At 25.5% G+C, this 14907-nt stretch overlaps 1 protein-coding gene across 1 annotated transcript in view; it reads right to left on the reverse strand.

The window, feature by feature from the left end:
- The window catches only part of LOC122510054, a 179851-nt gene extending 165421 nt beyond the window's left edge, over window positions 1-14430 (reverse strand). The window contains exon 1 of the mRNA XM_043624448.1: window positions 14287-14430. The gene's annotated coding sequence lies outside the window, so the exon portion shown is untranslated. The remainder of the gene's footprint in view (window positions 1-14286) is intronic.
- Between the last annotated feature and the right edge of the window lie 477 nt (window positions 14431-14907).

Consider the following 14907-nt stretch of genomic DNA (forward strand, 5'->3'; position numbering starts at 1 on the left):
TGTTAACATTAAATTATAGACACCTGCCTATTGAGTAAACGATGATTATAAAGTTTAAATTTTCATTAAATAACAATTGTAAAGATTATAATTTGAGAGCAATCATGCTCCACAAATATTCTACATACAAGTGGAATACTCTTGTTATGAGAGGAAAAATTTAGAGGATTTTTCCTCTAAGTATGAAATTACTATTTTTAAGGTGTATATTTATATTTTTTTGCTTTTAAAATTAAATAAAGTGACAAAAATTGTCCTTAGTATATTATAACTTACAGCTTCTATTCTTCAATTATTATATATTTGCTTCTGCTCTTTCTGGCTTCCTTCCAATTAACACCCACTCCTTTTAACCATTATTTCGTTTCCTTCTCTTTAAATCTTTCAATCAACAATAACTTCCATTTTATAACCTCATTCACTCGAATCATAAAGCAATGGCTTTTTACACTTCACCACTAAAAACTCATAATCTCTTAATGTTTTATGACTTATGATCAGAAGAAATTTCCCCGTGTAGAAACTGTCGTAAATAGCCCTATTGATATTACAACTTTTTTAAGGTCCTTATAAGGTTGTCTTATCAACGAATTTCTTTGTCTAACCCTTTTAGGACCCAATACTTTCCCTACCAAGTTGTCTTATTTATTAATCATGCAAAATAATTTGGTCCCTTTTTACGTTCCTGATTGGGTTCGTACATGTAATCTAAATCTATTCTTTGATGAAAAGAAAATCGTCGTTAAAAATGAAAAAACTTCACCATTTTGGATTTTTTCATTAAACAAATTTGATTGTGCTTCACATGATAGCGACAACTATGACAGCAAGATAAACCATGAAAGCTGCGTAAATTATTGTTTCTTTTAAATAAAGTGAATTTATACCGCGAAAACTGTGAAGTGATTTATATAAAGAAAAGTTGATAAAAATATTTCATTAAAGTTTTGTGAAAGAAATTGAAATAAAGAATAATAAAATCTTAACGAAATAATTTGAATCGAGCAAAAGAAATTAAATTAAATACGATCGTTGATGTTCTATATAGAAGAGCAAGCTGAAATAATATATATATTAAAGTGAAATAATATCCGCGAAAGAAAAGTTGAAATTAAAAATATCAATCTCCGTCTCACGGACTTGAAAATTGATTGATTGAATAATATCATGAACAAAACATTTAAATGCAGTGACCCTGTAGCTTGAAAATTGAAAGTTGATTTGAAATTATTAATGTATCATACACTACTGTTGGAAAAAATTAAATTAGATTCTTTAAAAATCAATAAGAGAAAAGAAACGGCAAGGGATTTTTATGGCAGTGTTATTTTTCAATGCATAAACAAGTGACATAAGTCTGGCTATTCAAGGAAAACTGGAAAATCACAAAAGTTAATTATTGTTGAGTTAAATTGTCAGTTAACTACTATTATTCACACACACACTTAGACTCATATACAGCACTATCTTACATGAATTAAACAAATCCCTATGCTAAAAGAGTAAATATCTATCCTCAAGTGAAAGCACTACGTGACATGGAAAAACGGCGTTGATTTAGCAAGCCTCTTCAATGCAATTGCGCCAGAAGGGAGCAGAGATGAAAAAATGCCGTTGTGAACTGAAGAAGCTCCACTTCAAGAAGAGAGGCTGCAAGTGAGAGCTTTAACCAGCATCTAAAATGATTTTAATATTGGTGTACAGAACCCGCCATTTCAGTTAAAGTGCAAGTTAACGTTTATAGTCAACTTACAAAAGTAAGTTAATAATTCTATAGTCTATCGACCTAGTGTTAATTTTGGACATGTTTTTGATTGGGGGAACACAAAAATATTGGATAGTGAGTCTAATCTTGATAAAAGGAGAATATCAGAAATTATTCGCATAAAAACTGATCAATTTACTATCAATAGAAAAGAAAATATTTTAACTTTCAACAAAACATTCTTTCCTCTCCTCAGACGTCTTGACTCGTGTTCATGAGATGATTAGACAAATATTTTTAGTTTTCCTAGAATATATTGTTTTGGTCTTCGGTCATTGACTTCGTTCGTATTATTGTCGATTTTATTTTCTTGTACTTTGTTTTTCTTAATCACTTTCATTTAATTTCAATTGTCACCGAACTAGTGACTGAAAATATACGCGTTTAATTTGTATTGCGTATTTATATTTTGTGTATTAACAAATACAAATTTATTTATTCTTTAACATGTTAAAATAATTTATGTTTCAACTAATGAGGTATAAATTTACTTTTAATTTCTTTTTGTATTAACAGTGTTTATAGATCTTTACATTGAAGTGTTTCAGTTTTTTAATAAATTTAGCCTGATAAGGTCGGTATATATCTTGTCCGACAAAACGTTGCATTTTAACAACAATTTCTTGAATTTTATTCAATTTACCTTCCCAAGATCATTTACACTATACACATTAATCATAGAAGGATATAATTATACTCATTTAAAAATAATTGTTAAAGAAACAAAATTAATTAAAAGAAGGTGAGAAGAATTGCCGCGAAGAATATTTTATCCTCTAATAAATGAATTTTTATTAGCCTTTTCAGAGTGTTCATAATGTTTGATAAAAGGAAGGTACACAAGAGAAAATGTACGCTAGGTGGTAAAGAGTGAAATCATACGAATTCCTCCTCAAAGGATAATACCTATAAGTATTTCAATGTTTGTTATTAAATGAAAATTAAATTTCAGTAGTATTTATATGAAATTAAAAAAATTTTCAAATCTAATAACAACTAAAATTATACGGTCTAATAAGTAGAAGAAATATTTATTTAACAAATTTATTCCTCGATTTATTCAAAAAACAAAGACGCCAATAGAATACCGCATTTATAAAAAAAATGAATGCAAATAAAATTAGAATTTCATTACGATTGGATTTATTGAAAAAGTTTAAATTATTTAAATTTATTTTTACTTCAAAACACTAGTAAACATATGAAACAAAAATCTCCAAATTTTCAGAATAGAGATAGTTTTCAAGGGCAATCTAAATGTTAGAGAAAAATATTTTCCTTATAATGATAGTAACAGTTAGCTGCGACACTCAGATTTATAAGCATGTCCTGTGAAACTTAAAACTTTCCACTGTAATTTTGTTTTTATTTTCATTTAAAGTATTTTATGATTGTACTTTGACTACGCTTAAAAATTTTTACAAAAGCATCGAAGAACTATTTTAAAAAAAGATTTATATAATACAATAAGAATCGTAAATACTTTATGTATAAGTACTCAACACTTTTTTTGTACTTGGGGACTTTTGGAAAATCTGCTTACAGTCACCTTGAAATCCGTATTCCAATAATATGTTGTGGTTGGTTTACAAACAAGTATGTTAGAAGTAAACAAGAATTAAAAGTAATATAAAATACATCCTGTCACTTAGTTCATAACATAAATTATTAAAAAAGGTTTCTATAGTATGTATGATGCAATATGTTAAAATTTTTAATTCAGATGATTGTTAACTATATTAAAAAAGTCTAACTGATGTTTTTTCTTGTAGTTCCTGACGAGCTGCATGGTGAAAATGCATTAGAGCTATGTATATGTTTTTTCTTGAATAAAAAAATCTCATATTTTCAAAAAATCAAATAGGTTTGTAGGTTTGTACTATTTTTTACACTTACGGCTACAAATCATTCTCAACTTTGTATTTAAAAATAAAGATCATAAAAAACAAAAATTTATTAATATAAAATAACAATATATTTAGAATAGTTGGTAACCTACATCCAGTCTCAAACCACTAAAACTCGTAACCCTTTATTTAGAAGTCCTTTATCTACCCTTGAAATCGTCCCTAGACTTCTGCCTTCAAGGTGACGCTTTTTCACAAATGGGAAGCCTTCACAAATTACGTAACATTAAACAGGGGAAGATGGGTTAGTAATTATGTTACGACCTGTTACGTGAGGGCAGGGGGCTATTTTTGTTATACATAACATTTGTAATACTTATTAGATATAATTAATTGAAAAATGTTAACTATTACGGGTGATATTACATTTTTACAAAAAATATAAAATTTTTAAATTTTATATTGTTTATTGGAATGCTTTTAAACTTTCTATAATAGAGTATTACATGTTATTGCATGTTATTTAGTCTCACTTTAGCATAATTTTGCAAAAAATTCTACCCTATAACTGAAATATAAATAAAAAATTGTTTTCGGTATCAAAAAATGGAAAAAGATATAATTTTTTATACCAATTACTATCAAGATTAATTCAATGATATTTTTGTGAACTCTGATAAAGAATTTAACGTATGAATAATGCAATTCAGAATTGTAAATTCAAAATTTTTAGATTTAAATGAGCAGCAAGTTTTCAAAACCTGATAAATCCAGTTAAAGTGATTTTGAGGTAAACCAACAAACGTTGGATTTTTAAAACTAGTAGAGGTAAAATGAAAGTAAAAACGATTATGTACACAGACGACCATCCATATTCATTCACAGTGTTAAAAAAATTGTTATGTTATTAGTTTTTGATGACATTTAAAAAATAAAAATGGATTTATTTAGTTTTGTTTCAAGACACTGGATTTATCCAGTTTTTGTTATTTTTAAATTCAACCTTAAAGTGAAATATCATTTTTCCAATCGTCAAATGAAACGTTGATCCATTTTTTCACGCTAATAAAAACGAAAAAGATTAATGATAATATTAGTGTTTTAAAAATTATATAAAATCAAAATGACTTTCCTCTTCATCAGGAAGTGTCGCAGTAGGATTTCTGTTATGACAATTTAAAAGAGTACGATACCACTGTAAATTCGATAATTTTATTTATTTATTTATTTATTTAAGAAAAAATAAGCCCTTCAAGGAACAATTACATAAATCGATACAGCGCAATGAGTATGTGTATTAAATTAATTTTATCCAACTCTATATCTGCATCAGATTTTCCGCGTTTTAATAAGATCTTCGTTACTTCAGTTTCGCTTAAAAATTTGTAATACTGATGGCACGTTACTTTAAACCGAATGTTTCCCTCCTTTGTGGGGAATTTTCGAATTACAATCCTCTTAATGTTTAAGATTTCTTTAACTTTTTTGTAGAATGTTTCAAAAGATTTTATGTCATAATGTTCCAGTTTAACAAAACATGAGCTACGTAAGAGTTTTTATTCTGTCCAGGACAGCCATCACAGAAAAGACGAAGATGTTTTATTTCTTCTAAATCAAGTTATAAGTTATTAGCATAATGTTAAAAGAAAGTCAATGAAATTTTCAAAGATGTGCAGAGGAGTTTTAAAAATACTTTCTATTCAAAAATACTGTCACTCACAAACTTCCAGATTGCGGTATCCGCCAAAGGCAAGCCCGTAAGCTAGTGTGATATGTTTCGAAAACTTGAAACACGTTTTCCTCGTAATCATATTTTTGAAACTAGGAAGACACTTTCCTTCGAAATCTACAGAATCAATTTTATAGAAATCAAAGAACTCTTGAAACTTTATCTGCAAAACTAATCAATAGTTATTTTAGATTTTCAAAAGTTTAATGTATCCAGCTAATATGAATGAAACATGTTCAATAGGGGGTCAAAAGATGAGTCTGAAAAAGCACTAAAAAATCAAAGAAAAATAGTTATAGGTTTTCTAACATTTTTTAAAGTTATGGGCAAAAAACAATTTTTTAAAAACTTAAAAATGCAAGAGATAGTTTAACTTTATGAAATGGGTTGAAAATACTTTCATTTCTCGTCTCCCGGGGATATCTAAAATTGTTAAAAATTGAAGCCTACAGCTCTTTGTGGTTCTGTAAGATTAAGACTAATGTAATATTAGTAAACACACACACATTCAAATATACGGATATTTTTTCGAAGCACGTTTTTTGACTCATGAGTCATTTTACCGATTTTGCTTCCTCGTGGAAATTTTTTTTTTCAATAAATTAATTTTATTTTTTAAAATTTGTTATGTTGGATATTAAAGTTAATATTTGTAATAAAATTGTATTCTTTTACATAAAGAGGATTTAGTAAGTTTATACAAAGTGTCTATTGTATTGATGACATTCGGAGAATTAATCACAATTAAAATTGAAAGATTTGATTTCTTACTAAAAATTTTTTTCGTTATTCAAAAATATGTTGCTATACAATAAAATGTTATTCTTAACATGAAAACAAATAAAAAATATTATCCTCTGCATCAATTCGAAATAGATTGGTCTATATAAAGTAGGGGAGCGTAGGGTGTAATGAAAGAGCGCGGAGTAATGGGGAGCTTTTAAATTTGAAGTATACTTAGAGGCTTTGAAATTAGCGGCAACACCTCGAAAAACTTCGATAACCCTTGTTTATTATGTCATAAGAAGGCAAACGATCACATTTTTGACAAATTTTTATTAACGGAAATGTAAAATGCATTATTTATGTTTTCGTTGTTTAATGTAAAATATTTACAACAACAATTAATTTATTTATGTAGTCTTGAAGTTAGTGACCGTTTATTAATAAAATATTTTTGAGTAGAAGGCTTATGGTAGTGTTTTTTTCAAAAAAGTACATAAGAATTCACTATTTTATAAAAATTTATTTATTTATTAACAAAAGTGTCGACGTATCGGGTCATTATTTATTGACTTAATTAATTTACTATATCACTTCAAGTAAACTAAATTATTTAATTCAAATAATGAATTATTTAATGCAAATATATTACTTAATAGAAAGAAATAAAAAATATTTGGATCAAATAAATAACTTATTGAAACTAAAATAATGAATTATTTGAAAAATTTAATTATAGGTAGGTATGAAAATGGAAAAAGATTAATTTATTTAATACAAATTGAGATTTATTTGAATCCAAAATTTAGTTACTTCAAAAAAATTATTTAATTGATGCAAATGAATATTTATTTGATTTATAAACCATGCATTATTGAATCAAGTAATTTTCATAATTTAAACTAAAAGTAGATATTTCGATCCATGGAAGGAATAAACATTAACATAATGGTTTTATGTCATATTTTTATTAATATACAAAATTTAAGCAACGTTTCGATTACTTGGTTTGTCGTCATCATCAGGCAAAGCCTAATTAAATAAACACTAATTTACAACATAAATAAAAAACGAAGAAAGGACAAAAATAAAAAGTTATAAATTAAGAAAAAATAATTTATCACAGCACAATTAAAAGCGTTACATATTAGATAAATAAAAAACGAATAAATAATGACAAAAATAAAAAGTTATAAATTAAAAAAAAATTATTTATCACATCACATTAAGTCGACTTTTAGAGAGCGTTTCGTCAAGTCTAAAATCGGTGTACAGAAAAATAAGACACACTAGATAAATTTGAGAAGTCAATGAACTGAGATGTAAACAAGACGTGCTAATGACAAAATTTTTGAAAAAAAATTCAATCATGAATTTAGTTTGCTCATCAGGGGGAAATAAATTTTAAGTATAAAATATCTTCTTTTTTTTATTAATTGTATGTTTATTATTTTTTATGTGAAGCATTTCAGAAAAACAACGTTTATTAAAATGTGGTTTACGATCCAGAATTGTAGCATTATCCCAGTCAAATTCATGATTGAATTCAGATTGGTGCGCTTTGACTATAGATTTTGTGTTGTTTTTATTATTTTTGTGTTAATTAATACGTGTTTTTTAGAGAACGTTTCGCAGGACAATTTTTAAAATTAAAACTTATAAACAATATTCCTTTCTCTCCATTTTTTTAAATTGTCTTTACCTAATCTGACAATAGATCTTAAAGATTTGACAACAATGGGGATAGTAAAAATATTATAAGATTTTAAGATTTTTGACAATCTAATGAAATCATGATCATTATAAGGTAAACAAACCTTAGGAATTTGTTTATATAACCGATTTTTAGTATCAACAATGTTGTAGTTTATATTTTTGTTACGATATTTTAAATGGTTTAAGCGAGTTTTTACATGTTTTTGGATGAATTCAAATGGATAATCATTGTTGATTGAAATTTTATTAATTTTCATTAGATTGTCTTTGTGAAAAGAATTGCACCATTTATAAATAATTTTATTATTTTTGTTAATTATAGAAATGTTCAGATAATTAATTAGATTGTTTTCTTGAATTTCATATATGTGAATTTTAATTTTTGGTGATAAGAATTAAATATGTCGACTACAACATTAATGTGATCTTTAGGTATACACAACATGGTATTATCGACATAACGGAAATGGAAAATCGGTTCACAAATATGTTCTAATTTAATATTTTTAAGACAATCGCTTTCCAAATCATCCTTAACAATATCAGCAAAAACGCAGAAATCAGACTTATCCTGATGATGATGACAAACCAAGTCATCGAAACGTTGCTCAAATTTTAATTATTGACATCAATATAAAATATTACATAAAACTGTTAAAAACAAAAATGTTTATTCCTTCCATGGATCGAAATATTTACTTACTTCAAATATTCAAATTTCGGAAGGGAATATCATCATTATATTAAATTAATTTTCCTAATTGATTTAAAGGAATATTTGTTAGATCCAATTATTCCATTTATTTGACTTAAGTAATTCGTATTTGGTACAAATGACTATTTATTTGATAATATAATATAAATAATATAAATAAATTAAAATATTTATGCCCAGTTAATATTTACTTAACTCAAATAAATATTTAGTGGATAATAGACAGTTAAACCATTTAATTGACTCAAATAATTTTTATTTGATTCAAATAATTTTTTTTAGTCCATAAACAACAAAGTAGACTTAAACTATTCGATAAAGTGTAATTGAAAAATTTGTAGCGTTATTTCGTGTTTCGATTACACGATATTGTCGTCTACGTGATGCGACGCCAAACAGCGCGTGTAGTCAAGGTCAGAAAATTATGAGCTCATCGTGTTTTCTTTTTTCGCGAACATGTTATGAGAGCTATCTGAAACAAGTTTCCCTTAAAATTTTAAAAGACAAATATATTATTAACACCTTTTGTTATCCAATATAAAGAACATGTCCAAATTTTTATTAATACCTTCAATGCAATAGCCGATAAAAAATAAAATTAATTTACGATGAATATGGAAATTGGTATAAAAACCAATCAAATCCTAGGTAGACTGATCAACTTTTTCTCAGCTCATCCAAAATGTGAATAGTATACTAAAACAACAGATTGAGAATTTTAAATTAAATTATATTAAGTCCTAGGTATGTTCACTGAATTAATATAACTTCCGAAATAATAAAGTTCCAAAAAGTATTTAAGAAATGTGGAATTTAATCCTTAAAACATTCAACAAGAACATTTAAATTGAAAATAGTTTAAGGGAAGTCCAGAATGTGAGTTGGAAACATCGATAGCGACGCGTCTTCCTAATTATTCCTTAAGGACATCACGTGACGGACGCACGTCAATATAGGTCTATCCTATGGACTGTCCTTTACAACTATGCAAGAAAATGAAAAATTCGGCCCACAACAGAAGTTAGAGACAAATGACAAAATCCAACCTAGACGACATCCCCCTATGATTTAATAATATAAAGCTTCACAATTTGCGACAAATCAATAATTTAGTGTTTATTGCACGTTGCCTTAACACTTATTGCTTTCATTGAAAATAATGAAACATAAAATGTAACAGAGATCCGAACTGTTATACTTTATTTTAATAAAGCACGTTTTTGTATCACTATTGGTAAGATATAACTCTCAATTAGTATTATAAATTTGCCTTCGAAGATTAAACATTGTTGACATTAATGTGACGTTACTGGTCTTTGATAACGATTTATTTTTGATCATTTGACAGCAAAAGTATTTTTTGCTGACATATAGCATAAATAATTAAATATTAATAATTTGTACCGAAAACTATTTAACGACCTTTTGTAGATGAGGTAGTGTTAAAATATTGTTAATTTATTTACATCCATCGAACTCCAAATTAAGCTCAAACATCAACTGTTTACTGTTTCCCCTTGTTTATACATTTACCGCAAATGCGATTCTAATTAGACAAATTTCATATGAAATATTTATTATTTTGAAACACAATATTGTTAGATTAAAAAGTAAGTTTTAATTTATTTAAAAATAATTAGTTATAAATTTCCCATTTCATGTATAGAAAATATGTCAGACTTAACATATTCTAATAGTTGTATTGCATGTAAGTTTTGTTTAGAATTATTTATAGAAACAACATTCTGCTCATATAGTAGTAGCAAAATATATATTTATGAAATTTTTATCTTTATCAAAAGTATAATTAATTTTTTGTTATAGAACAAGAATTTAAAAGTATTTAACAGTTTTTAAAGTAGAAAAATAATAAAAAATTCTATTTCATTAATAAGCTAAAGGAATGAATAAATAAAGTCAGAAAATTACAAACTAAAAGAAGTTTGGAATTCTTTTTAGAAAAAATAGTGGTTTTTAAATAGTATTTAAAAATACGGACTTTACTATTACTTTACTTTAAATAATTGATCAAATAATTGAATTCTATAAACGAATTTCAATAAAATTTTTAGGAATATTTACATTTTTCGAGAAATTCGATTAAAATTGTATTAAAAATAATTGGAATTCTACAAATGAGTTTTATTATTTGTGAAAATAATTAAATTCCTAAGATTTTTTGCAATAATTTGTAACTTTTACAAAAATTGAATTTTTTTTTCGTGTAACTAAACATCTTCTATAAATCCATTATTTTAAATAATTTTTGTAAAACTTCTTTAAGAATTTTCAAATTTATTTGTTTACAATTTAATTTTACAAAATTTCAATTATTCGTAAATTCTTCAATTAAATATATATTAGAAAATGAAAACTTTAAATAATTTTTTAAAAAAATCCGCAATTAAAGTTTCTCAAAAAAAATTAATTCCACAGAATTGTTATATTTAAAAATATGAAAAATTCAAATTTTCAAATTAAAATCTAAAATTTTAACTGAAATTCATTTTTAAATCAATGTTTATGAGAAAATTCTACTAGAATTCAATTATTTAAATACAAAAATAACAATTTATTGAATAATTTATTTATTTATTTAAGTCTAAGCCCTCAATCACAAGGATCATTAATGGGCAATACAAACAAAATAATAAACTATAATAATTATAAAACACAATTATAATGTTGAATAATGAAACAAAAATAAAGTTTTTGAAAGTACGAAGTTTGAGATACAGTAAAATTATGGTGTGTCCGAATGTAAACGTGTTAGTTGATTAACAATTACTGAAATCGCAGATGTAAAGATATCTATATCAATAGAAGAGTTTCTAAAAAAAAAGTTAATAGTCTCTGTGACATTATACATAGGCGCATGAAAACTTGTATACGAAGAAGGTAGAACATTAAAAGAAAAGGTTGATAGTGTCTACTATTAAATCTCGGAATTTTAAAGTTTAAAAAAGATAACAATTCTGGACAGTCAATAGAGTTATTTATAAGATTAGTTATAAACTTGTTGGTCAAGTGTAAGAATATTATGTTCTTTACAAAGTAAAGGATAATCAGAGCCTTGAGGAGGATAATTATTAGTTTTAAGTAAAGTACAATATTTAAGAAAACGTTTTTGAATTTTTTCTAAGAGAAGCAAATCTTTTTTAAAATGTGGTTCCCAAACGAGCCAAGCATATTCAATTTTACTTCTAACAAAAAGGTTGAATAAAATATTCAAAACTTTAATATTTTTGAAATTGCGAGTGTTTCTAAAAAGATTGCTTAAGGCCCTAGATGCAGAGCTGTAAACATCCAAAATATGATCGTTAAAATTTAAATTATGTTAGAAAATTACCCCAAGGTCTCGAATTGAATGTTTGCGAGGTATTGTCGTCCCTTGAATTGTGTAGTCAGAAATTATTGGTGATAAATTTGATTTAAAATAAGATATAACATAACATTTAAGTGGATTAACTAAAATCTTATTGTATGTGCACCAATTTGACAAAGTGTCAAGATTTTTTTGCAAAAGTGCAACATCACTTAATGCATGTCATGCATTAATAATTGCATGTTTCTTAAAATTGAATTCTCATAAAGAATTTTATCTATAAATTTTAAATAACTGAATTCTTTTGACAAATTTTAATAAAATTTTTAAGAATTTTTTCGAGAAATTCGATTAAAAATTGTATTAAAAATAATTAAAATTCTGCAATGAGTTTTATTATTTATGAAAATAATTGAATGATTGGGAAGAAATTTATAAAAAAATTTGTAAATAAATAATGAAATTCCTGTGAAATTTTTATTATTTTTTGAAAATAATTAAAAGTTTGTGCGTAGAATTTTATTAAATTTTTTTTTAAATAACTGAATTCTTTTGGAAAATTTTATGAGAATAGTAGATATTGAAAATCATTGAATTGAGGAAAATTTTTTAAAATAATTGAATTTCAGAGAAGAATTTAATTATTTCTAAAAATAATTGAAATTTTGATGAGAATTTAAAAAAAAATTTTGAACATAATTAAATTTCTGCGAAGAATTTTATTACTTTTGGAAAATAATTGAATTTCTACAATTATTTGTAATTTAGGAAGTTGAATTCCACAACTATCAATAAAAAAAATTTGTTTAATATGCAATCAAACATTATTTTTAATGTAATATTTAATTGTACAACAATTATCATCAAAACATAAACATCAATATTTTTGTGTCAATATTGATGGATTATGTATTTTTATTTAATTTATTTAGTAAACTTTCTTTTTCGTTGATCAACTTTGTGGACTTCAACTTGGTTGTAATTTCTATAAAATTATCCAAATTATATCGTACAATTTACGAACTTTTTATCCTTTTTGAATCAAACTACGGACTTTAGTTTAATTTTATATAAAAGTAATAGATATTTTTCTTTTTTAAGTAATTTCAAGAAGTTTATATATAGCTTCATAAGTGAAAATAATTTTCATTTAAAATTTATCTTAATGGAGAAAAATCAGTCTATTAAAAAATATATTGTCATCCTCATTTTGTCAAAAAATTAAAAAATAATGGAAAATTTGCTATTACCGAGAATAACCACTCTAAGTATATAAAAATTTTTTATTTTTCTATAAACAAAAAGACGAACTGACTCTTGGAGTCACGTGACCAAAAATTTTTTTTTGTATAATTTTATGGGCAACAACTTTGTCTTTGATAAATAAAATAATTTACGTTTCATTTAGTTGTTATTATAACTTTATTAATGCATATGTAATGTAATCTTAACGAGAGATATAGCGTGCTTTTAATGTCAATAAAATGTCAAAAATAATTTGTGATCAATAACGCATAAATGAATAAATAATAACAAAAGAATATTCATCACTTTATATTGAACACACAGAATTATAGGAAAAACTTTTTTCTAGATTAGGAAAAGAAAATGTATACGAGTAATAAAATAAAAATTTTATGACCAGGAAGTCAATTGAAGAGTGGAAGTGTCCAAACGTCCTTAACCGTGACACAAAGTACAAAGTCATGGGAACTGATAGAATGAAAATTTTACTTCATAAAAGTATTTTATTGATTCTCTTTTTTTATTGGCGAAAATAAATTATTATTAGTATAGGAAGTGAAAAAATCTCATCACTGTCAGCCACAGTAGTAAAGATTGATCGTGGCTTTTAAGTAGAAAAATGCGGTTTTGGCCAGACGGCATATGTGTGTGTATACTATAGAAAAAATAAATTAACTTTCTTCGAAATTGTATAATTCATTATTTTAGATTGAAGCAATCAATTCTTATAAATTGTAATTCAGTAGAACTTTATTTTATAGTAGTCACTAAATAAATTAATTTAGTTGTTACCAATAAAATTTTTATTAGTCTTTCTTAATTCCCTCAAGATCTAATGAAAAAAAGAACACAGTGGATAATTATTTTTATAATTAAATAATTATCAAACTCGCACATACATACACTTGTTTACAATATTAGTTATATGAGACATGGGTTAAGCATAAGGGTAAAGTATTTTTTTTGTAATTTATAATTAGAATTACAATCAGTATGAAATTAAGAAAAAGGATAAAATTATTTAAAGAAGCAAATTGAAAGTAATTTTTCACAATTTACTCACCGATAGATACGCCTTTAAAAAGTTAATTTTTTTTTTCCAAACATAAGGGTTAAGGCACGCAAAAATAAAATAAATAAAAAAAAATTAATTTTTTAATTGTGAAACACTGTATTTATAAATAGAATAATTTACATAAACAAACAAATGATAAAACTCACATAAATTAAATTTTCCTGCATTTCACATAAATATCTTATTGAAAAAAAAGTTTTTCGGGAAAAGTGTATTCGCAGAATAACACGCCTTGCGTCGCGGTGCCGCGAGCCGACTGGTAGAACGTCGGTCTTTCTCTCCTGCATTGGCGTCTCGACGCTATTCCTCTTTCTCTATCAACATTTCTTTCCCTCTCTCTCCTCCCCCTATTCGAGAATCCTTGTCATGATGTTTTCGAATCCACGTGGTGCGCATACGTACGTGGTTCGTAACTAAATAAGCCGGTGATGTTTTTTTAAAATTTTGAATTCCAATAGTGAACATATGTGGAAAAATTAATTAAATCTAAATGAAAATTGATTAAATCTAAAAACATACTAAATATGAAAATTTATAGAAAAAATTTATAGATTACAATTAGAAAAGTATTTTCTCAATACAAGTAAATAATTACTTAAACTATCGCCCCCTTACCCCCATCCCACCATGTGTAATTCTTAGGTCAAAATTTTTATCATTTAATTAATTAAATTTAGATATTTTATTATTTAAATAATTATTATTTTACATATATACCTAAATAACAATACTTTTCCCATTTAATTAACATGGGATTTTTGCACTTT

Source organism: Leptopilina heterotoma, unplaced genomic scaffold (assembly GCF_015476425.1).
Source record: "Leptopilina heterotoma isolate Lh14 unplaced genomic scaffold, ASM1547642v1 Lhet_66, whole genome shotgun sequence".
Lineage (NCBI taxonomy): Eukaryota > Metazoa > Arthropoda > Insecta > Hymenoptera > Figitidae > Leptopilina > Leptopilina heterotoma.